Here is a 13,664-nt window from a genome sequence, read left to right on the forward strand (position 1 = left end):
ATTACAGTTTGGTACTGAATCACTTGGTTCTTCTTTTCCTCTATTGTGGTTATAAAAACATTTCTCTCACCATAATTTTTTTTATAACAAGAGCTTAAAGAAATGTTGACTGTGTTCTTTGCCTAGAAATGGACTTAGTGACTTTACAAATTCCATACATGATTCTATTCTAAATCACATGTATGAGATTGTCCTGGTGTCATGGGCCGAAACAATTTAAAAGCCTTTCTTAATATCCCAAACTAGGGTCTCTTCAGTTCCCACCTGGCTCTAATTTTATCCTGAGCAAATACCCACGAACACAGGACATGATGTTTTTTTTTCTTTGAATTATTTCAGAAGAGAACAATCAAATGAAGTATGCGCCACAATTAATACTTACCAATTACTCAGTGCCTCAATATAACCCCCTTTACCCTCACCATAGTCTGGAGAAAAATGCTGACAATGGCAATAAGGATTCTGTATTTGGGAAGTCACATGAAGCTCCCCACAGCATTCTTTGACTACCAACCTGGTTTACTCCTTCTCCAATATGGCAGATCAGGTTCCTCCGTCTCACTCATACATTTCCACTCCTCGACAATTTCTACCTACCAATTTTGATTCTCTCCCTGCATATGGGTCTTCTAGATACTTTAAAAAATTGTCTTCACTTATTACTTCAGTTTTCTCTTCTCCTCACCTATTCTTACTTACCCTAAGCTTTCAAGTGAAAGTTCTTTGCCAACCAAAAGTTGCAAAAAGAAATCACCAAGAGATTTGTCCTGATCCTAGCCTGATAATCTTCTGCAAGAGGCATGGTTCTCTTCCACAATATTTATTCATTTTTCACTAAGCATGCCACATATTTTTGGTAAAAGACTTTCATTCACAAATACAAAGAATATTGGGTAAGAGGTAAGGATGAGTTAGGGAGATTTTAATTTGCATGACAGGTCTCAGAGTATAAGAATATTTGAGGGTCTTAAGTTTTTTGGAGGCAGTTAGGATTCAGTTTTTTTTTTAATCAAGTATCTCATCAACATTAATGACCCTTAGTTCTATTTTAACAGTAGTGCCAAGTTTCCCTTGAATCACGAGTGAGAGTTGTAACTGAGAATTAGGTACAAATCTGGCATTAAGTGTTTATAGTGTGTCTGGAGAGGATGCAAAGAATTAAAATGTTTAATTGCATAGAGACCAGCAGGAAAGAAAATAAACCTTTTAGCCTTATTGACAACAACTGGAATGGTAGGTTTTCAGTGTTGAGTATCAGGGCAAAAAATTCAAATAGCATATCTTTAAAACCCACTTCCATTCTTTTCTTTTTTGACAAACTCAGCCTCTTTGGATCTCAGTGCCACATCCCCAGAATTTTACTGGATGCCCTTGTGCTCTCAAAAAAGCCAGAGAGATAGGGTTGCAATTATCTTAACCACTAATTACTAAAAGAACAACTTAATACTTTTCTTAATTGGGGTGTTGAAAACATTAAAAAGTCATAAAAGAGCCTATGACTCTGAAAAGACCTGAACACCCCTAAACAGATTCTGTTATGATAGGTCTATGTATTTATGGCAGAAACAAAGGCAAAACAATCTTGTCTTCCTCCATTAGATAGCCTAGGTTTTATTTTAATAGGTGTATAATTGCTCTTGAATTTCTAAAAAGCAGACCTTTTCCTACCCCTGCCCTCCCCCATCCCTGGAGAAAGCATAATCAATAAAGTCCAACTTAGGCAGAAGAGAAAAAAAGTGAAGAGCAGAAATGAATGTCCAATAATTGAAAGCATCATGGACCCCATTATGGTTTATGGCTTTGTTCTAGGGGTCGGATGAGCACACTGTAAAGAATGTGGCACTAAATTTATTATCATGGTTATCATCTTTCAGACAAGGCACAAAGCGGAGGAGATCCACTTCTCCCATCACCTGCCATCACTATAGATCCCATGGCACCTTCTACAAGGAGAGTCGAGTTATCCTGGCCCAGATCCAGATCCAACTATCTGACGACTTATATTTCCTTTGTAGCGTGCCTGGGAGACATTATGGGTTCTTCCTCTTTGAAACTCTGTCGCTACCATAAGCATGGCCAAAATGGACTCCTGCAAAAAGAAAGAAACTCTGACATCCCAGCATGTGGATCAAGTGAAAGAATGAAGAGAGTGACCTGAAGTAGGAAGCTGAGCTGTGTCATCAAAGTCTTCCTAGTTTGCCACTAAATAGGTTCCCAGCTCACCCCTCCATGACTGCTCATTTGTATAAAAAAATCCTGGATTGTGAATGGGCCACTCCAATGTGATACAAATTCTAGTTTTTCTGAATTCCATATCCTGTATATTCTCCTCAACAACAACAACAACAAAAAAAAAAAAAACAAATTTAGAGGGAAAGGAAAACAAACTTTATTTTCTCTGACTTGCCCATCTTTACACTTAATTCCAAAACAGTTTCTAGATAATGTAAAAGGAAGCAAGCCACTCATACAACACTGTGCAAGTCATTTCATGTCTCTAATTTCAACTTGTTCATCTCTGAAATAGAAATAATTTTAATATCTGCCCTGTATTTCTCTTAAAATTAAAGAGTACCAAATGAAATGATATATGTAAAAGTGCACTTTTTATTTATTAAATCACTTTACAAAATCAAGCTGTTGTCAAGTAATAATAGGTATTAATTTTTGTTGCGCTCACATAAAAACACCCCATGAATTCATCTTTACTTCCTTATGGAACTCTGCTAAAATTTTAAAGATATGAACATATCAGCACAAAGAATAAGAAAAAAATGATAGAAATTTGGTGATTTTAATAAAGTTTTCAAGAGTCGGAAGGCAGATAGAAGAGTGAAAATTGACAACACAAAGAGAGAAACTACTGAGCTTAAAACCCTATGGGAAGGCTGGGGTCATAACTCAGTGGTAGAACACTCGTCTGGCACACGCAACACCCTGGGTTCAATCCTCAGCACCACCTAAAAATAAGTAAATAAAATGAAAGATATTGTGTCCATCTACAACTAAAAAAAAAAAAAAAACAAATTAAATTAAAAAAAAAAAAAAACCCTATGAGAATCAAGACCAAGAAGGAGGGTGTCATGGTGAGCCTCAGGGCTGAACACAAGGAAGTTGAGTCAGCATTTATACATAGACAGTAAAATGACATCCCTTCTCACAGCCATTGAAGTCAAGTGTGGCTTATTAATGATGGTCACAAATAATTTAACACCTTTCTCATCAAAAGGTGGGGCATCCCCTTACTTGTTTGGGGGAGGGTGAAGACCTGCTTTCTAATTGGTTATGATAGAAGTAAAACTCTGAAAGTTTTCAGGGTCAATTTTAAGAAACTGGGAGAAAAACTTCCTTTTTCTTAAAACACCCAATTTCGAACTCAACCACAGTGAGCTTAGAAGCCCAAGGACACATGAAGAGACCACTTGAACTAAGCTTCCAGCTTTGACAAGTATCAACTGCCAGGCACGCTAGCAAGTCATTCAGGTATCTACCCAGTGGACCTTCAGATAACTGTAGCTCCAAGAGCTATCTGGAACCACATTAAGAAACCTCCTGCCTGATCAAGAATCACTTGGCTGAGAGAGCATAATAATAAGTTAAGACAACAAGTTTTGGAATGGTTGATTGTGCAACAATGGACAATTTGAACTCCAGGTTATTCCAGGCAACCATAACTTCACCTGACCCAACCTAACTTAAAAAAAAAATGCTTTGACTCCAAGAAAAACCATACCAACTGAAGATATAGATGAGACCTGGAGCTGAAATGGAGAGGAACAAATGAAAGTCTTCCTGTTGAACAAAACGACCAGTCAGGCTTTTTCTCCAACCTTCAGTATTACTAGTAGCTTCCCCAAAACAAGTATAATGGACTCCATTTGGTAAACTGAAGAGCCCTAGAGAAAAATATCCAAATACTTGCATTTGGAATCTCCTCCCTTGAAAAGCCTACCTCACAACCAGACTACCTTGTGGTAAAGAGAACTAGTTGAATAACCCTCTCACATATATCTGTCCATAGCTTACGAAAGTCCTCCAACGTATTGGTTACTTTCTATACCTAGTTCATTTCTTGACTTTATATTCTTATTTAACATCCAAATAGGATCCTGGCCCCAAAGATTCTGTGACTAACTGTAATTTTAAATATACCTCTTTCTGATTAAACTAGCTAGATGGAATGTTGTTGATTGCAACCAAGAGTATAACCTTATTTAATAAAAATAAGAATTAAATTTTTGTTGTACTTTTTTTCAGTAAAGTAGTTCATGAATATAATTTCAGGGAAAATTTCTTTTCATGATTTGTGGCCCCATATTTGAGGTTTTTTTCTTTGTTTCCCTGGTATAAGTGTTCAATAAATATGAAATTTAGAATCTACGTCATTAATATTCTCTTCCTAGGTGCTCAAATTTAAAACTACAAGGTGAACAAGTACTGATTATGCCTTTCCTTCTGATTAAAAAATTGATTCCAAAAATTTGATCTATGCCAAAGATGCCTGGGTTTGAGGTTTTTTAGAGAGAATGGGATAGGAAGGGGATGGATAGTGTAACAGGTTCTTGCGTGGCACTGATTATTACCTCCTATATATAAAATTGAACGCATGTCAGGAAATAAGTTGTCTCTATTAGACCTAAAGTTTTAACAGAACTAATTTAGGTGCCACTGGTGATACAGACATAGAACAGTAAGAGTAACATGTCTCTTCCTGCATTAGATCATAAGGTATCAATGCACTAGATTAAAAACAATACATAATAACATCTGGAACTTTCTTAGTGACTCAGATACATATTAGTCAGGACTTTGGTCTGCAAGTGACAGAAACCCATTGCAAGCTAAGCCAAAAATGAAATGTATTGACTCATGAAACTGAAAGTGTAGTGGTTTTAAAATATGGCCATGATTTTTTTTTTTTTTGATACATCTTCCTTCAATATGTAAAGCTTAAGTACCCTCCACTTGACTGTGGGCAAACTTAGAGGCTTGTGTCTGGCAAGTACATGAAAGATATAAAGGTATGTGACTTTGGAGACTAAGCATAAAAGGCACTGTGGCTTCCTATTTGCTTTCTCTTGGATTACTTACTCTGAAGGAAGTTAGTTCCCGTGTTGTAAAAAGAGGTCCACATTGTGAAGAGTTGAGGCCTCCTTCCAACAGCCATTAGAATAAACCATGTTGTAAATGGATTCCCTACCCCTGTCTGGCCTTTAGATGACCACAGACCCTTCTGACACCTTCACTACAACTCATGAGATATTTTGAGCCAGAAGCACCAATACTCATTCAAAAAATGTGTGAGATAACAAATATTTGTTGTTTTAATCTACTAATTTGAGCATAATCAGATATACTGCAATCTATAACTAACAGAAGATGATTCAGAGGTTGGCCTGACTTCAAGCAATGCTCAATTCAGGGAAAAAAAAATCATTAAGATACTCCCTCATCTTATGGCTCTGGTTTTCTATTCATGGGAGCTTTACTCTTGAGACAGTTTCACCCATTTACATGGAAAAGATGACTATCAACAGATTTTTACCTACAGGTTTATTGTAACATATGATCTTAGAGGAGAGAAAAGGTCTTCTTTCTCCCAGTCTCAGATTCAAGTATTAAAGAAGACTCTTATGGACCCAGCTGGAATTGCAACCCCATTTCTGAAACCAATCATGGTAGCCAAGTGGAATAAGAATTCTGATTTACCAATGTGACCTCACATCACTCCTATATGTAGAAAGGGAAAAAGAGATAAGAGGCAGGGAGATAAGAAGCCTGAATGGCACCACATGGAATAAAGGAAAGTTCTTTTTTAGGAAAAAAAAAAGTTTGAAAAAGAGATACAAATAGTCAAAACCAATAGGTCTACTTAGGAATCCCCACCTACATTTATCTTTTTTGTTATCACTGTGATAACAGTAATGAACTCTACATTCAAGTTATTGGCATTGTGAAATGGATTTTCTGGAAGGCAATGAAGTTCATTACCCATGATACATAAGGAGAATAGGATAGAGAAAGAAGCTTTAGCCAAAAACAGAGAAGATGATAAAGTCCTTCTGTGTCAGTATCTGAGCCTTGTTTTTATGATAAAGGGGACAACTGTGATAATGAGAATAATTATTTTAAATATAATGAGACAATCATTTTATTTCATTTTATCTTAATATAGTAAGGCTTACTATGAGATTTAACCTCTTAAAATTTTAAGCATACATTATTTTTGCCTATTAATACAATATTGTCCATCAGATTTCTAGAGCTTCTTTTCTTTGCTTAACTGAAACTTGATAAGGAACTACTCATTTGTCCCTTCCTCTAGTCCCTCAAAACCATGTTCCACTCTTTGATTCTATGAATGTGAGAATTTTAGATACCTCATAAAGGTGAAACTGTACAGTATTTGTTTTTCTGTGGCTAGCTTATTTCACTTACCGTAATGCCCTACAGGTTGTTCTATACTCCAGAATTTCTTTTTTTAAAGGTTGACTAGTATCCCACTGTATTTATGTACAATGGCAGTTAGTTTGCTTCCACCTCTTGGCTATTGTGAACAGCACTGCAATGAATGTGGGAATGCTAATATCCCTTTGGGATCTCAATTTCAATTTCTTTGGATGAATACCTATAAGGAGGATTACTAGATTACATAATAGTTCTATGTTTAATTGTTTGAGGAACCTCCTTCCATATTATTTTCCTTGGTGACTACACCATTTTACATTCCCAACAGTGTGGAAGAATTCTAATTTCTTTACATTGTTGAAAATATTTGTTGTTGTTGTTGTTGTTTTCTCTCTCTCTTTCTTGCTCTCTCTTTCTCTCTCTCTTTTTTTTTTCATAAATGCCATTGTGAATTTAATTTGTGTGTCCCTGATGACTAGTGACATTGTGCATTTTTTCATCTACTTCTTGGCCTTTTGTGTATCTTTTTTGGAGAAGTGTCTATTCAAATCCTCACACTAATTTTTAATTGGGTTAGTTGCAGGAGTGCCTTCTTTATTTTAGGCTTTAACTCCTTATCAGCTAAATGGTTTGCAAATATTTTCTCCTCTTTTGTTGGCGGCCTTTTCATTCTGTTGATTGTTTCCTGTGCAAAAGAGTTTTCTTATTATAGTGCCACTTGTTTATTTTTTATTTTGTTTCATATAATTTTGGTGTCATGCCCATGAAATCATTGCCAAAACTCTGTAATGAAAAAATTTCCCATGTTTTCTTCTAGGAATTTTACAGTTTTAGGTCTGATGTTTAAATCTTTAATCCATTTCTGAGTTGATGTTGCGTATGGTGTATGTTTTCCTCAGCTTTCCATTGCTGTGACAAAAGAGCTGACAAGAATAACTTAGAGAAGGGAAAGTTTATTCAGTTTCAGAGGTCTCAGTCCATAGATGGTCAAGTCACTTGCTCTAGGTCCAAGGTGTAGCAGGACATCATGGCTGAAGGCAGGGTAGAGGAAAGCAGGTCACTTCATGGTGGCCAGGAAGCAGCAAATCAGGGAAATCAGGGAAAATGAACCGAAGTATGCTGCACCTGCCTACAATTATTACTCAATCCATTCAAACTAGGATGGTCTGATTAGGTTACCACTCTCACAAACCAAATGTTTCACCTCTGAACATTTCTGTATTAACACAGGAATTTTTAGAGGATAGCTCATATCAAAACCATAATAGTGTAAGACAATGGTTCTTTTTTTAATATTTATTTTTCAGTTGTAGTTGGACACAATACCTTTATTTTTTTATTTTTATGTGGTGCTGAGAATCGAATCCAGGGCTTCACACGTGCTAGGCGAGCGCTCTACTGCTGAGCCACAACCACAGCCCCAATGGTTCATTTTTTATGTAGCTATATGTAGCTCAGTTTTTCCAACACCATTTGTTGGATAGATTATCCACTCCCTATTGAGTAGTACCAGCACCCTTGTCAAAGATCAATTTACTATGTATGCATGGATTTGTTGCTTGGCTTTCTATATTGTTTCTCTTGTCTATATCTATCTTTATGCAAGCACCACACTGTTTTAATTATCATAGTCTTGCAATAAAATTTTAAATTGGGAGGTGTGATGCCTTCTGCTTTGTTCTTCTTTTCTCAAGATTGATTTGGTCACTCATGGTCTTTTGTGATTCCATATGAATTTTAGAATTGTTGTTCTTTTCTATTTATATAAAAAATGTCAATGGCATTTTTCCATGCCATGGGATTGCACTGAATCTGTAGATTGTTCTGGATAGTATAGAACGTTTAACAATACTAAGTCTTTTGGTCCATGGACACATGATGCCTTTCCATTTGTTAGTGTCTTTTAAAATATCTTGCATCAATGTGTTGTAGTTTTCAGTATGTAAGTCTTTCACCTCCTTAGTTAATTTAATTCCAAGGTATTTTATTCTTTTTGATGCTGTTGTAAATGGCATCATTTACCTGTTTTCTTTTTTCAGATAGTTCATTGTTAATATTTAGAAACATCACTAATTTTTGTAATCCTTTATCATTACTAAGTTTGTTTATTAGCTCTTATTGTGTTTTGTTGGAGTCTTTAGGGTTTTCTATATATAAAATCATGTCATCTGAAAAAATGGACAGTTTTACTTCTTTCCTTCCAATTTAGATGTCTTTATTTCTTTTTCTTCACCTAATTGCTTGGCTAAGATTTATAGTATTATAGTTAATAGAAATAGTTAGAGTGGGCAATCTTGCCTTTTTCCTAATCTTTCAGTTCTCCACCATAGAGTATAATGTTAGCTATGGGTTTTTCATATATGGTCATTATTATGTGTGGATACTTTCCTTCTATTCTCAATTTGTTGGCAGTTGCAGGGTTTTTTTCTTCTTCCTGAATTTTATCAAATGCTTTTATTGCATTCATTAGATAATTATGTAGTTTTTATCCTTTCTTCTGTTAATATGGTGTATCACATTACTTGATTTTTGTATGTTGGACTGTCCTTGAATCCCATGGATAAATTCCATTTGGTCATTGTATATTATTCCTTTTATGTACTGGTTAGTTCTATTTGCTAGTTTTGCATTGGGGATTTTTGCATCTATATTCATCAAGGATATTAACCTGTGGTTTTCTTTTCTTATGATATCTTTATCTGGCTTTGATATGAGAGTAATACTGACCTCATAAAATGAGTTTCAAAGTATTTTTCCTCTACCAATTTTGGAATAGTTAGAAAAGGATTGGCATTGATTTTGTTTTGTTTTGTTTTTATTTATTGAATTTGGTAAAATTCACCCGTGAAACCATGTAGTTTTGTTTTGTTTTTTTTTTTCCATTGGGAGTTTTTTGATTACTAATTTAATCTCCACACCAATACTGTGGCTATTAAGACTATATTTTTATGATTTGATTTTGGTACATTAAATGTTTCTGGGAGTTTATTCATTTTTTCTAGGTTACCCAGTTTGTTGGTGTGTAGTTGTTTATAATATCTCCTTTATCACTTGTGATTTTTTAATCTTCTTTTTATTCTTAGTCTAGCTAAAGGTTCATAGAGATTTTATTTATTTTTATGAAAACAGACTATGTTTTGTTGATTATTTTTCTGATTGATTTTTCATATTCTATTTAATTTACTTCTGCTCTATACTTTGTTATTTCCTTTCCTCTGCTAACTTTGAGCTTAGTTCATCCTTCTTTTCTAGATCCTAAAGGCATAAAGTTGGGGTTTTTTTAATCTAGCTTTTCCTTTTTAATGTAGGCATTTGTAATAAATTTCCTTCTTAGTTCTATTTTTTCTATATCCCATAATTCTTCATCTATTGTGTTTTCATTTTCATGTGCCTTGAGGTATTTTATAATTTATTTTTTGGTTTCTTCTTGGACCCAATGGTTTTTTGAGTGTCTTATTTAATCTCTAAATATTTGTCAATTTTTCAGTTTTCCTCTTACTGTTGATTTCTAGTTTCACTCCACTATGGTCAGTAAATATACTTGGTATGATTTTAATCTTTTTAAATATATTAAAATTTGTTTTGTGACCCAACATGTTATTTATTCTGAGAAAGTTCTTCTTGTGCTTGAAAAAAAAAGTGTATTCTGTTGCTATTGGATGAAATGGTCTCTGTGTCCATTAAGTCCAATTGGTCTATAGTGCTGTTAGAATACTTTTATTTCCTTATTGATTTTCTGTCTAGATGCTCTATCTTATTACTGAAAGTAAGGTATTAAAATCTCTGTCCAGGCACAATGGTGCATACCTGTAATCCCAACAGCTTGGGAGGCTAAGACAGGAGAATCTTGAGTTCAAAACCAGCCTCAGCAACTGTGAGGCACTAAGCAACTCAGTGAGACCCTGTCTCTAAATAAAATACAAAATAGGACTGGGGATGTGGCTCAGTGGCAAAAAAAAGTATGCTTCATATATTTAGTTATATATGTGTATATATGTGTGGTGTATACATATATATATATATATATATATATATATATATATGCGTATGTATGTATGTATACATACACATTGTGTTATTTTGTCACAATTTACATACATTCATATTGTATGTAATATGTTGTATGCATATATATATATATATATATATATATAGAGAGAGAGAGAGAGAGAGAGAGACTGGTATTTATATAAATAAAATATATATAGAGAAATATATATATGTTTATGTATACGTATTTCTCTTTCTTGTTTCTTGTGAGAATCTCATATTGTATATATTAGTCCAGTCAATGGAGTTCCATAATTCCCTTAGATTTTCTCCCTTTTTTCATTTTTATTTCTATTTTAACTGGATTATTTCCAATGACCTATATTTAGGTTCATTAATTCTTTCTTCTGCTTGATCTAGTCTAAGGTTGAAACCCTCTAGTGAAATTTGCAGTTCAATCATTGCATTCTTTAGCTTTATGATTTCTACTTGGTAAATTTTTACATTTTCTGTCTGTTGAAATTCTCACTTAGTTCATGTGTTGTTCTCTTCATTAGTGAAAATCTATATGGTGATTATTTTGAATTCTGTCAGGCAAATTACATAATTCTGTTTCATTAGAGTTTGTTTTGAGACACTTATATTGTTTTGTCATTGGTTTAGAACATTTTTTTATGTGTGAAAGTCAATTTTCCTTGACTTTGTGTATTAGACAAAGCATGCACCTATCCCTATCCTCACTGACTGTCCTTGTGGAGAAGATTTCTACCAGTTATCCTGGCCAGAGATTCTGGAGTGTCCGTCAAATTATTCTCTCCCTAAGGAGAAGCAGTTATCTGTGGTTTTTGTCTACTCATCTGTTTTGAGCCAGGAAAGGGGCAGGGTTCTATGGCATAAAATAAATCTAAATCACCATCTCTGTTCTCCCAGAGGCAGCTTAGATTGCACTGGACCTGTCAGGGCTCCAAGACTGACAAGACAAATATTAATGCTTTGCAAGGTCCTGGAGAAGTTGCAGTGTTGGACATAAGTATCGCCTTTTTCCCCTCCCTGGGGGGAAGCTAAAAGCTAGAATTTGTCATCTGCATGCTCTGCACTAAGTACTGGGAAGAATTCATGGCACTTGCCAGCGCAAACTGCTAGCTCCATTCTCCCGTAGGTAACTAGATACTCCAGATATGTCAGAGTTCCAAGTCAGGAGAAACCAGTCCTCTAGGGATTCCCATTCCGGACACTAGGCATGTGAATCAACACTGCCTCTCCCCTGGGAGAAGCTGGGACATAGAGAGTCTGACCCTTCCAGGTCATATAGTACTGCACCAGTTGTAGGGATTATAATAAGATAGTGTCCTAATTCTTCTTTGTACCAACTTTGGTGAGTCTGGGTTTCACATTCGCTTGGGGTGCAAGAGTCTTTCAATTAGTTTCTGGATTTCTCACTAAGAGGACTTATCTGCGAGGTATTTTTTTGTTTGTTTGGTTGGTTGTTTTGGTGGAACAAGGAAGGTTCATGGCTTTCTACTTTTCTTAATGTCAATTGCTTCAATATGAAAATATTTTAATCTCTGCCAAATTTATTTTAAAATTTATTAATAAATTTGTTAATAAATTTATTAATAAACTAAATTTATTAGATAAGAGGAAGTGGACCCTAGTGATCCCCATTAAGATGATAGGAAGGGTTGTAGGGCTGCCTGAAGTTAGGTCTTCATTTTTTTTTATTTAATTAGATTAAACTATTGAGTTTAGGTGTGCATTCTTTGTTGAAGAAACTATAAAGACATGATAAAAGGAAGTTACTTTATAAATTAGGAGACTTACTACTCTTATACAAAAAAGGGTTGATATTTAGCTGGGATATAAGGAGAGCTTTTGGAGAAGCTGCATTTGTGTCTTAACCTAGTGGTAGTTACAAGGACATTTTCCTTATAACTATTCTTTGCTGTATGTTTTCAGATTTGGAAATACGAGTCCTCAAATTGTGTTATTTTTCAAGATTGTTTTGGCTATTCTGGATCCTTTGCATTTTCTTATGAATGTTAGGACCAACTTGTCAATTTCTACAGGGAAGCCAAATGAGATTTTTATAGGTGGATTGTGTTGGATCTGTAGAGCAATATTAATTCTTCTACCACTTGAACACAGGTTCCTTTTCATTTATTTAAGTGTTGATCTTTAATTTCTTTAAAAGATGTTTTTATACTTTTTCATGGAAAAGTCTTGTACTTATCAAATTTATTCACTCTTATTTTCTTCTTTGTAATATTTAATTTTATTTTCAATGCTTCAGTACATAGAATCCGAATAATTTTATGTTTGTATCCTGCAACCTTTCTGAACCCTTAAAGTTCTTTTGTAGGTCTTTAGGACTCATACAGACAAGATAATGTTGTCTGAATTCCTTTTATATTGCCTTAGCTAGAACCTTCTGTACAATGTTGAATAGAAATGGTGAAAGTAGATTTCCTGTTACTGATATTAGTCTCAAGGTCAGCCTGGAATAAGAGCTTAAGATCTGAGCATATGCACAGTCCTGTGCAGGCCTAGAACCATAGTAATACATTTGGCTGTCTAGATTCCTGGTAACATGTTGGAGCTTTACAAAGTCCCTACAGAAATTTCATTCCCAGGATTCTCCCATTATACTTTTTGCTTAGCTATTGCCTTCCCCAACTCTTTATCCACTGCTTCAGGCACCCAAAGATAATTTATTGCCTCTAATTGTTTCAACAAGTTTTTCACACTGGGAAACTTTTTGACAGATCAAATAAAGATATCCTTACAACTGAGGCCCAGGGCTGCCAAACAGGTCAAATAGTGACAATTCTTTGGGAAGGAGGCTTTGAAAGAACTCCAACTCATCCTTGTCCCACTAGTGACTGCCAGAATGCTAGTTTTCATTGTATTTGTAGGCTGTTGGTTTTTAAATCCACTGTGGAGCTGGAGAGGGGTGACACCAACAGGGTAAGTTATAAGATCATAATGCATATTGTTCTTACAGATAGATATTTCACCTTTTTTATTGAACAAATCCTCTTCAGATTGCTAAAAGAGCTGATATTCTTGAAAAGCTTGCTTGCTTTCCCATTTTTAAGCCTGGGATGCCCTTCTCTGTCAAGTTCCACTTATATTTTAAGCCTTATTTAGATGTTACCTCCTGGTGTGGCTTTTCTGAGACCACTGTCCCCTTGTTACTTGCTTCCACTTGTCTTCTCCAAGTCCAGAGAGGCCATAACAAAAAGAGTGGTGGCAAAGAGGATTTGGCT

This window comes from Marmota monax, unplaced genomic scaffold, assembly GCF_021218885.2.
Source record: "Marmota monax isolate L192 unplaced genomic scaffold, Marmota_monax_Labrador192_F-V1.1 WCK01_AAM20220418_F8-fsc00001, whole genome shotgun sequence".
Taxonomy (NCBI): domain Eukaryota; kingdom Metazoa; phylum Chordata; class Mammalia; order Rodentia; family Sciuridae; genus Marmota; species Marmota monax.